General features: G+C 47.3%; 1 long non-coding RNA gene across 2 annotated transcripts; it reads left to right on the top strand.

The window, feature by feature from the left end:
• The first annotated feature begins 4,835 nt into the window (after positions 1 to 4,835).
• Positions 4,836 to 7,719, top strand: LOC144368479 (uncharacterized). 2 transcript variants are annotated; one of them, XR_013428240.1, is made up of 3 exons: positions 4,836 to 5,136; positions 5,418 to 5,957; positions 7,483 to 7,719. It is a non-coding gene; the product is annotated as an uncharacterized LOC144368479 (long non-coding RNA). The 2 variants fall into 2 exon arrangements; XR_013428239.1 differs by lacking the exon at positions 4,836 to 5,136 and having other exon boundaries at positions 5,252 to 5,957.
• The last annotated feature ends 2,938 nt before the right edge of the window (positions 7,720 to 10,657 follow it).

Here is a 10,657-nt window from a genome sequence, read left to right as displayed (position 1 = left end):
TTGGTACTGGGGATTAAACTCAGGGGCACTCAACCACTGGGCCACGTCCCCAGCCCTATTTTGTATTTTATTTAGAGACAGGGTCTCACTGAGTTGCTTAGCAACTTGCTTTTGCTGAGGCTGGCTTTGAACTCATGATCCTCCCACCTCAGCTTCCTGAGTGGCTAGGATTACAGGCGTGCACCCTTCCTTCCTTTTTTTCTTTCTTTATTGGTTCTGGGGAATGGACCCAGGGACACATTACCACTGAGCTAGATCCCCAGTCCTTTTATTTTTTTTATTTTGAGCCAGGGTCTCACTAAGTTGCTGAGGGTCTTGCTAATTGCTGAGACTGGCCTCAAACTTGTGATCCTCCTGCCTCAGATTCAAGAGTTACTGGGATTTCAGGAATGCACTATTGCCACCAAGTTCTTGGTCAATTTTCAATTCATTCATATGGTCTGGTCATGAACCTGAATAGAGATTTTTTTTCCCAAGTGATATAATTCCTCCTTCTTTGTACTTACTGTAGTGAGCCCCAGATGGATCTAGGAAGAGGGGTTTTAGAGTAGGGACTGGAGCCTGAAGAAAGAGGAAGGGAAGCCCTTTGACAGTGTTGGGGGACCCTCAGTTTTCCCCTTGGTTTCTATGTCCTGACCAAGAAACACAGAGAGCTTGCTGTGACCTGGCCAGGCGCATGTTATCTCCTGCAGGATTGACCCCAAGCTGAGACCTTGAACATTCCCAGGCACTAATAAACTTGTTGCTGATTAACCAGGTTGCTAAATATATAGAAGCCAAATTCCTTCCAACCTCACATAAACTTCGTAACCCCAATCCCATCCCAGCCATTGTCTTTGGTTAGAATATTCCTGTTCTTTTGGTTCCCCATAAAAATACGCTGCAGCCCTCACACTGCCCTGTATGCAAGTCCCCCTAAGAAATGCTCTGTACTGATCACCCCTGCGCGTAATGCTTCTTTCTTTGGAATCCAAAATGACCTCATCTTGGGATGGTGTAGGGAAGTCCCTGTGGAATTTTCCTGATTCCACTTTTGGACAACCCTACCTATGGGTTCAGCCTTTTGACAAAATAGTGGGGTTCTCTGGAAGGGCTTTGATGACATCATCCTTATCATAACATTAGCTAACATTTGCATATTTGATACTGCCCAATGTTCACTAAGCACCTACTCTGTGTCAGGCCCTATGGATATGGTGGAGAGCAAAACAGAGAGGCCCTTTCTCATCTATGGAATTTACAATATAGTGGGAAGACAGATGTAACCAAGTATCAAAAATGCACAGCTCCAAACTTTGTCAGCATTATTAGGAAATCCATTATGTGGCTGGGACGACAGTGAGGAGAGACTAGGGGAATGTATTTTCCGTGAAGTAGTCAGGAGGACCTCTTTGATGTGATCATGCTTTTTTTCTCCCCCTGGTACTGGGAATTGAATCCAAGTACCAGGGGGAGAAATCCAAGTACCACTGAGTTATACCTGTGACCCTTTTTATTTTGAGGGAAGTACTCACTAAGTTGCCCAGACAAGCTTCAAACGTGTGATCCTCCTGCCTCAGCCTCTCAAGTCACTGGGATTTCAGGTGCACACCACAGTGATTGACTGGATGGGCTGATGTTGAGATGTGAATTAATCGTTATAATTGCAGAGCTGGATGTGGTGGTACACGCCTGTAATTCCAGTGGCTGAGGCAGGAGAATTGTGAGTTCAAAGCCAGCCTCAGCAACTTAATAAGAGCCTGTCTCTAAAATAAAATATTTTTTAAAAAGGCCTGGGGATGGGCTGGAGATTTAGCTCAGTTGGTTGAGTGCTTGTCTTGCATGCACAGGGCCCTGCGTTCAATCCCCAGCTCCACAATAAAAAGGGCTGGGGATGTGGCTCAGCAGCTAAGTACCCCTGGGTTCAATCCCTGGTAACCCCCTCCCCGCCCCCTGTTTTTATTTTTTAACCTACAGACCATTGACTCTGTTCATTGATCACTTCCTGTGTGGGCTCAGCATGCAGGGCTTTATGTATGCCATGATTATATTGTAACGGTGGCCTAGAAGGAAGGGAGTCTCCATAGGCTGTTGCACAGATGAGGCAAGTGAGCAGGGTGTGCCACACATCTTCTGTGGCCACTCCAGATTCCTTCTCTACCCTTCACTCTGCTCCCTGGCCAGGGGCTGAAGGCCTTGCCCCATGGCTTCTGCAGGTTTGGCCAGCAGAGAGCAGCACCCACTGGGGAAGAGACAAGAACAAAGAGGTTGGGCATATATCTCTCCATGTCCCTTCTGTGAAGTGGCTGTAGTCACAGCTCCTGCCAGGGGGCCTCTCTGTGCAGATTCTAGGAACAATTCTCATCCCATCCCTAGGACCCATAAGGCTGAAGTGAGTCCTCCGTAACAAGAGCCAGGATAATGCACCATCCCTGTGGTTCACCATGACCCTGCCTGCCACCCACTCCTTTGCATCTAATTCTTTTAAGAAGTGCTGCGCCCCTCCCCTGACTCAGGCAATGGCAAGGCCCTACTGAGGTGGATGGCGCAAGGCGTCCATCCTCTGGAGGAGCGCAGTATGTTTCTGGGAACGGGCTGATTTGTTTTTGTATTCCTTTAATAAGTATAGTTTTGATTTCTCATATGACCATTAAGTATAAAGGAAAAATCATGACTTTCCCAATTAATGTAACTACTTCTAAAGCATAGATCTGTTTGCTCTAAATGCAATGATTCAGCTGTGGAGTGTAAATTGTTAATGTCTAAAGAAAAACTCCCTGTATTCCTGTCAAGGAAGTTTTTGAGAAATTAAATTAAAATCTAGAGAAGAAAAATTAATGTTAAGAAGATAGATTAGTGCTTAGTACTGGGCAACTTGTTCTTGTTCCTGTGCACAATGGTTTGTGCTCTTACTTCTGTTTGATTAAAAGTAATAACAAGTCAACCCCTTGCCGTAACCATGGCACCGGTTCCAGTCAGTAAGTCAAGAAAGAATAGTCAAGGTATAGGCCAATAGTTTGGGACATTTCTAACTATTATTAAAAGTTAACTAAGCAGAAACTGCTCAAAGCAAAACGCGAACTGAAAGTACAAATGCTTGCTTATGCATAAGCCAAGATACATTCTTCTATTCTAATTGTAGCTACACAATATTTTGTTTTGTTTGAATAATGATTCCTGTTTTGTAACCACAAAGTACTGTAAGCCTGCCAAAATGAAAAGTATATATGATCAACTTCACAAGTAAAGATCGGGATCAACACCTTCACTTTGGTGTCTGTGTTGTTTCTCCACCCCCTCTTTCGCCGACTCCTCACCATCCGTTTGTCTCCTGAGACCCCCTGTTGGAGCTGGTCTCCGACAAAGAAGCATTCTTCATGGGGCTGGGGTTGTGGCTCAGTGGGACAGTGCCTGCTTAGCCCATGCCAGGCACTGGGTTCGATCCTCAGCACCACATAAAAATAAAGGCATTGTGTTGTGTCCATCCATCTACACCTAAAAAATAAATATTAAAAAAATAAAGTTACTTTGTCCACCTACAACTAAAAAATGTTAATTAAAAAAAAAAAGAAAGAAAAACTCCTTAAATTATCCAGTTTGAGAGAGTCCTCCATTTCCTGTCAGAACTTTGCCTGATACACTTGTCAGAGGCTAAAAATGATGGAGTTGGGATTCAGGCTCAAAGTGTGTGGTTCCAGAGCCTGATCATCACCTCTAAACTCCATTTCTTCCCTCCTTTGGGACTGTCTGCGTGGAGGGAGAAAGGAAGAAGTCTCAGACTTTGGAATTGGGGGCGAGGTGGAGGGAGGGAGAGGGAGAAAGAATAGGGAGGACTTTCCAAGGGGAAAGGAGAGTGGGACCTATGGTGTTAGTGTATGAAATACAGGGTAAATAAAGATAGACAGTAGTTGTCAGAAAGAATGGGAAGCAGGCCGTATTCTTAGAGAACTGGGAAGGAACATGGAACTTCAAGATTGGCTTGGAAATTGTGAATTGAGTCTAGGACCATTTGGGAGGACAGGAATTTTGGAGATCCCAGAAGGAGGTACAGAGATGTGCCCCCAACAACCCTTGTCTTGTCCAGCCAAGGGACAGAAGTTCTGACCAGATATCAGGCCCAAAATGAAAAGCGGTCTGGCTGACTCTGGATCAGTGCGGGACCAGGTGAGTGATGCTTTGTGCTTTGTCAGGGGAATCTTTGAGTAGGAGAGCTGAGGGGTGAGAAATTTGGGAAAGGGACAACAGGCCCCAGGATCCGAGCAGAACAGGGTATCAGCTTTGTCAGGCAAGAACCCTCCCCACCTGGCCCCCACAAACCCGCAAACACAGTAAACACACCTGAGTCTCGTGGTGTCCCACAGTCATTCATTGCACAAACACAGATTGAGCCCTCACCAAGTGGGCCTCTGAAGATGTGAGGCTGTGAGGTGAGGTCTCTGCTCAGAGTGGGGACAGAGACAGGAGCGCTCCGCGTGGAATAAAGTGGGTCAGGCAGGTGACAGGACTGTCCAGACACAGAGGATCACCATCAGGAGAGACTGAGCTTTGTTGGTGAGGGAGGAGGTGGGACAAAGCTGACACCACCCAAAGCCAAGTGCACACAAGGTCCACACACATGCGCGCGCACACACACCCCATAACTCACCAACGTCCACCCCCCCCCACACACACACCCACGGACTCCCACCCTTGGCCACAGGAACACACTCAAACGCGCTCTCGGTGCGCACACAGGCCAGGCTGGGTCCCCTGCCCGAGGCGGCGGCCTTGTTCTGCAAAGCGCAGGATACCCGCCGCGCCTCCTGGGCAGAGGGCCGCTGCCGCCTGCGGGGGGCGCTCGAGAGCACGGGTCGGGCCGCGGGGTGCAGCCGCTGCCCAGCCCGCGGCCAGCAGCCGCCTCCGTGCCAAGCAAGGAGGCCAGGCTGGGCCGAGAGACACGCCCAACGTCAGTTTCGTCATCTGCAAACCGAGATAAGAACCTTCGCGAGGGCCTAGTGCGATAGTGTCGCTGGTAGCCGGTGCGCGCCGTTCCTAGAGCACCCGGCGCCTGCCGTTCTGCACGTGCCCACGAGAGCGCTTCCGCCTGCGGCAGAGGACGGGGGGCCCCGCACGCACCGAATTTGCTATTTGATCAGATATTCGCTGCGTGTACAAAATGTAAGCGGGTGGGATACGGACGAAGGGCTTCTGTATTTCCACCCCCGCAGCCCCCCGCAGCCCCCCGCAGCCCCCCGCAGCCCCCCGCAGCCCCCCGCAGCCCCCCGCAGCCCCCCGCAGCCCCCCGCTCCACCGCCTCGCCCGCGCCTGAACAGGTTTCTGAATTTTCTATTATCTCCCCCCAAATAGGCCACGCAGATGCAAATACGCGCAGTCTTTCCCTTTTGGTGCAAACAGTGGCGGGGGTCTACCATTCCGTATTCCCCTCATCCCCCATTTAGCCTTTAATCTTGGACTCCGTGCATCTGAAGAGGCCTCAGTTCTGCTCACAGAATTTTTCTGGGGCAAAATCTGTACACCGAACCCCTCCCTCCGCACAAGAGAGTGGACCGCCAGAGAGGCGCTGCGACAGGGACCCGGAAGAGCCCTTGCTCGTCCCTGCCTTCCCCTCCCCTCTCCCTCCCTCTCCTCCCTCTCCTCCCACTACACTGGGGATGCCACCCAGGGGCCTCCACATCCCCACCTTATTATTTAGGTATTGCTACGTTGCCGAGACTGCCTTGAACTTATGTAGATCCTCTTGCCTCAGCCTATGGAGTCTCTGGGATTATAGGTCTGCTAACTCTTTTTTGATTGTGGTAATATGTGTGTAAGAACGTGGCTCCTTGGTACCTGCCTGTAATCCCTATGACTAAGGAGACCGAGGCTGGACAGGAGGATAATACACTGGAGGCCAGAAAGACCCCATCTCAAAACGAAAAGTCAAAAGGACTGGAGACGTTCCCCTCATCAGTTCCATCCCCAGTACTGAGGACTGGGAGGTGAGCACATGCTGAGGGAGGGGTCTGGGAAGAAGCAGAGGGAGAGAAAACGGAGGATACATTGCTGCCCAACACACAGTGGTTTCACTTTGTCTATAACACCATTAGGTAGGCTTTCTTGTCTCCTTATTTTGTTTAGTTAAATTTAGACCACATATTGCCAGGCGGCGCTGTGGCACACACCTGTAATTCCCCCCACCCCACCCCCATTTTAGGAGGCCGAGGAAGGAGGATCCTGAGTTCAAAGCCAGCCTCAGCAATGGCAAGGTGCTAAGCAACTCAGTGAGACCCTGTCTCTAAACAAAATACAAAATAGGGCTGGGGCTGGGGCTCAGTGTTGGGTGCCCCTGAGATTGCTCTCCAGTACCAAACAAACAAATAAATAAATGAGTAGAGCCCATATCAAAGTGACTACAACCTGTAGGCTTGGCACCACTAAAAGTGGGACAACCAGGGGCTGGGGGTTGTGGCTCACTGGTAGAGCGCTCATCTAGCACGTGTGAGGTCCTGGGTTCGATCCTCAGCACCTATGGCCCTATCTGGCCATATCCAGAATGTGGACAGTTCTAAAAGAAAAGAACCTAGTCTGTCAACAATTAACTAGCAAAGGGCTGGGGATGTGGCTCAAGCCGTAGCGCGCTCGCCTGACATGCGTGCAGCCTGGGTTCGATCCTCAGCACCACATACCAACAAAGATGTTGTGTCCGACGAGAACTGAAAAATAAATATTAAAAAATTAAAAAAAGGGGCTGGGGATGTGGCTCAAGCGGTAGCGCGCTCGCCTAGCATGCGTGCGGCCCGGGTTCGATCCTCAGCAGCACCACATACCAACAAAGATGTTGTGTCCGCCAAGAACTAAGAAAAAATAAATAAATGTTAAAATTCTCTCTCTCTCTCTCTGTCCCCCTCTCTCTCACTCTCTCTTTAAAAAAAAAAAAAATTAAAAAAAAATTAACTAGCAAAATGAGAACACGGGAAGAGGGTACTGTTTACTTAAAAATGACCTAAGACACATACCAACAAATGCAATAGATGGACTTATTTGACCACAACTACTGCTGCTGCTGCCTCTTCCCCTGGCAGTCCTGGGGATGGAGTTCAGTGGCTCTATCACTGGGCTATCTTCCCTGCCTCAGCTTCCGGAGCTGCATGAGCCAAGGCAGTCGACGCTTATTTAACTTCTTTTTCAAAAAATATTTTTTAGTTGTAGGCGGACACAGCACCTTTATTTTACTTATTTATTTTTACGTGGTGCTGAGGATGGAACCCAGTGCTTCACATGGGCCAGGGGATCACTCTACCCCTGAGCCACAACCCCAGCCCCTTATTTAACTTCTGATTTGAATAATCTCACTACAAAATACATGTTTGAGACCATCAAAGAAATTTGGACATGGATTGGGTATTAGATAATATTAAGTAATTACTATTAATTTTGTCCATTGTATTTTTTTTTTTAAAGAGAGAGTGAGAGAGAGGGGGGGACAGAGAGAGAGAATTTTAACATTTATTTATTTTTTCTTAGTTCTCGGCGGACACAACATCTTCGTTTGTATGTGGTGCTGAGGATCGAACCCGGGCCGCACACATGCCAGGCGAACGCGCTACCGCTTGAGCCACATCCCCAGCCCCTTGTCCATTGTATTTTTTTTTTTTACATGTCTGTGCGTATCCCCTTATTATATTTCCATTTATTATTTTTGTCCTCAACATCTTTGTGGCATAGCCAAAGTTGTAACAATAGAAACAATTGCTTTCATTATTTAGCATTTACCACTTGACTGGTGCTCAGAGTAACCCAAGAGCTTCATGTGTCTTGCCTCTGGTCCTTTTAGATCCTTCTAAGGTAATTGTGACTTCCTCTTCGTGGATGAAGAAACAGAGACTCCGAGAGGCAAAGCAATGATCTCATAGCAGTAAGGCGTAGACACTGGATTGGCACCTAAATTTTTCAGATTCTGAAGGCTGAGATCCAACTGCGTATGGTCATTGTCTGATGCCATGTTGTAGCAATGCTCTGAGATTCTGAATGACCCGAGCGCAGGGGGCTTCCCGGTGCTTCCCCAGCCCCCTCCCACAGCCTGCCTTCTGCTTCAGCCTCTGGCCAGGGGCAGTGCTGTAGTTTTTCACCGACAGCCCTGTCTCCGGCACCTGTGTCTTCTCCTGTCCATCTGAGACATTGCCACAGCAGCAGTCAGCACCAGAAGACATTGGGACCAAGTCCATAAAGTTCTGAGAACTGAGCCAAGGAACTCATACTCAGCCAGTTTGTCTTTTTTTTTTTTTTTTAATTTCATACATTTTTATTTTATTTATTTTTCTTTTCTCTCTCTCTTTATTTTTTATTTTTTTTATTGGTTGTTCACAACTTTACAAAGCTCTTGACATATCATATTTCATACATTAGATTGAAGTGGGTTATGAACTCCCAATTTTACCCCAAATGCAGATTGCAGAATCACGTCGGTTACACATCCACAATTTTATATAATGCCCAATTAGTAATTGTTGTATTCTGCTACCTTTCCTATCCCCTACTATCCCCCCTCCCCTTCCCTCACATCTTCTCTCTCTACCCCATCTACTGTCATTCATTTCTCTCCTTGTTTATTTTCCCATTCCCCTCACATTGTATTTTTTAAAAAATATTTTTTAGTTGTAGATGGACACAATACCTTAATTTATTTTTTATGTGGTGCTGAGGATCGAACTTTCAAGGCAAGTGCTCTGCCACCGAGCTATAGCCCCAGCCCCTTGTCCATTGTATTTTTAAAATATTTTTAGTTATAGATGGACACAATATCTTTATTTTATTTAATTATTTTATGCGGTGCTGAAGATTAAACCCAGGGCCTCACACGTGCTAGGCAAGCGCTGTGCCACTGAACTACAGCCCCAGCCCCCTCCTCTGTAGTTTTAAAAATCCTTACTATTAGAGATATATCCAGAAGTGTTTATGGCTGCACTGATATTGATATTGGGGATTTGATTTTAAATATTCCAGAGAAGAAAGATTAGAATGGTAGATTTGGTGGGAATAGCAGGGGGGTGAATTGATAAAATCAGATGGAAAAATGTTGACAATTGTGAGAGTTGGGTAATGTGGATATGGGGATTCATTAGAATATTTTTATACCTTGGGTAGATTGTAAAAACAGGTCAGAGTAAATTCCATACAAAATTATCACTTGCTCAGAGGTTGTGATGTGCTCTGAGGGACAACAAAGAAGATGTGTGCTGGCTTTCAGGAAGTTCCAGGCTGGGGCTAGGTGGGCCATGCCTGTCGTCCCAACAACTCAGGAGGCTGAGAAGAGAAGAAAAGAAGAAAAAAAAAATCTGGGACTGGGTGCAGTGATGCTCACCTTTAATCCCAGCAGCTTCTGAGGCTGAGGCAGGAGGATTGCAAATTTGAGATCAGCTTGGGCAATTTATCTACACCCTGTCTCAAAAAATAAATAAAAGGAGCTGGGGGTGCCACTCAGTGGTAGAGATTCCCTGGGTTAAATCCCTAGTATGGCTACCCCTGCAAAAAAAATAATAATAAAACCAAAAACCCCAGGAGTTTCAAGTGATGGGGAAGACAGGTGAGGATTTGAGAGAATTCAAGCAATGCCCAAATCTGGTGATTAGGGTTCACAGGGCGAGAGGGAGGGTGAGTTCAGGGGCCACATGGAGACCCAGAGGACACCTAATTCAGTAAGGGAGTTCTCAGGATGACAGTGTGGCCCCTTTACTAAGAGACCACAAGACACAAGAGGGTTTGGGGCGTCGCTCAGTGGTAGAGTGTTTGCCTAGCATGAGTGAGGCCGTGAGTTCACCCACAACACTGCAAAAGAAACAAAATAGAAGCCAGGCGTGGTGGCACATGCCTGTAATCCCAATGGCTCCGGAGGCTGAGAGAGGCCGATCTTGAATTCAAAGCCGGCCTCAGCAATGGCGAGGCACTAAACACATCAGTGAGACCCTGTCTCTAAATAAAATCCAAAATAGGGTTGTGGATGAGCCACATCCCCAGCCCCATTTTGGATGTGGTTTAGTGCCCCTGAGTGCAATCTCTGGTACCCTCAAATAAATAAATAAACAAACAAAATAGAAATAATAAATAATAAAATAAAAACAATTGCTGAAAGCAGACGCTGTTGCAGTGGGATGCAGTGGAAAGTGGGCAGTAGTGTGTCGTGGCTGGGGCAGTGCTGACAACCGTGTTCCTCCTCCTATGGCAGGCCCCCATCAACCTGTGAAAGACATTTTATCTCCATTTTAGGGATTAGAAAAAATGATGCTAAAAGCAGTTAGGTAATTAACCCCAGATAAAACCTATTAACAAGGAGTTGAGGGCTGGGGATGTGGCTCAAGCGGTAGCGTACTCGCCTGGCATGCGTGCGGCCCGGGTTCGATCCTCAGCACCACATACCAACAAAGATGTTGTGTCTGCCGAGAACTAAAAAATAAATATCAAAAAAATAAAAAACAAGGAGTTGAACTCAGATCTGGTTGATTGCAAAGCTGTGTTCTTTCCCAAGGGCTGTAGGTCAGGGTCTCCTAAACTAAATACACAGCCCTGCCACGTGCTTCCCAGGGCAAGTTAAACTGGGCACGGCAGGTCGAGTGGTGTGTCCTAGCTAGGCTGGGCCCAGACTGTCCCAGACAGTTCAAGTCATCCCCTGAGTTCTGTTGGGAAAGTCCCTTCTTGTAGGCCT

The sequence above is a fragment of the Ictidomys tridecemlineatus genome, chromosome 11 (assembly GCF_052094955.1).
Source record: "Ictidomys tridecemlineatus isolate mIctTri1 chromosome 11, mIctTri1.hap1, whole genome shotgun sequence".
Taxonomy (NCBI): Eukaryota; Metazoa; Chordata; class Mammalia; order Rodentia; family Sciuridae; genus Ictidomys; species Ictidomys tridecemlineatus.
The sequence above is the reverse complement of the archived record's forward strand: the minus strand, read 5'-3'. Positions and strand labels throughout refer to the sequence as shown.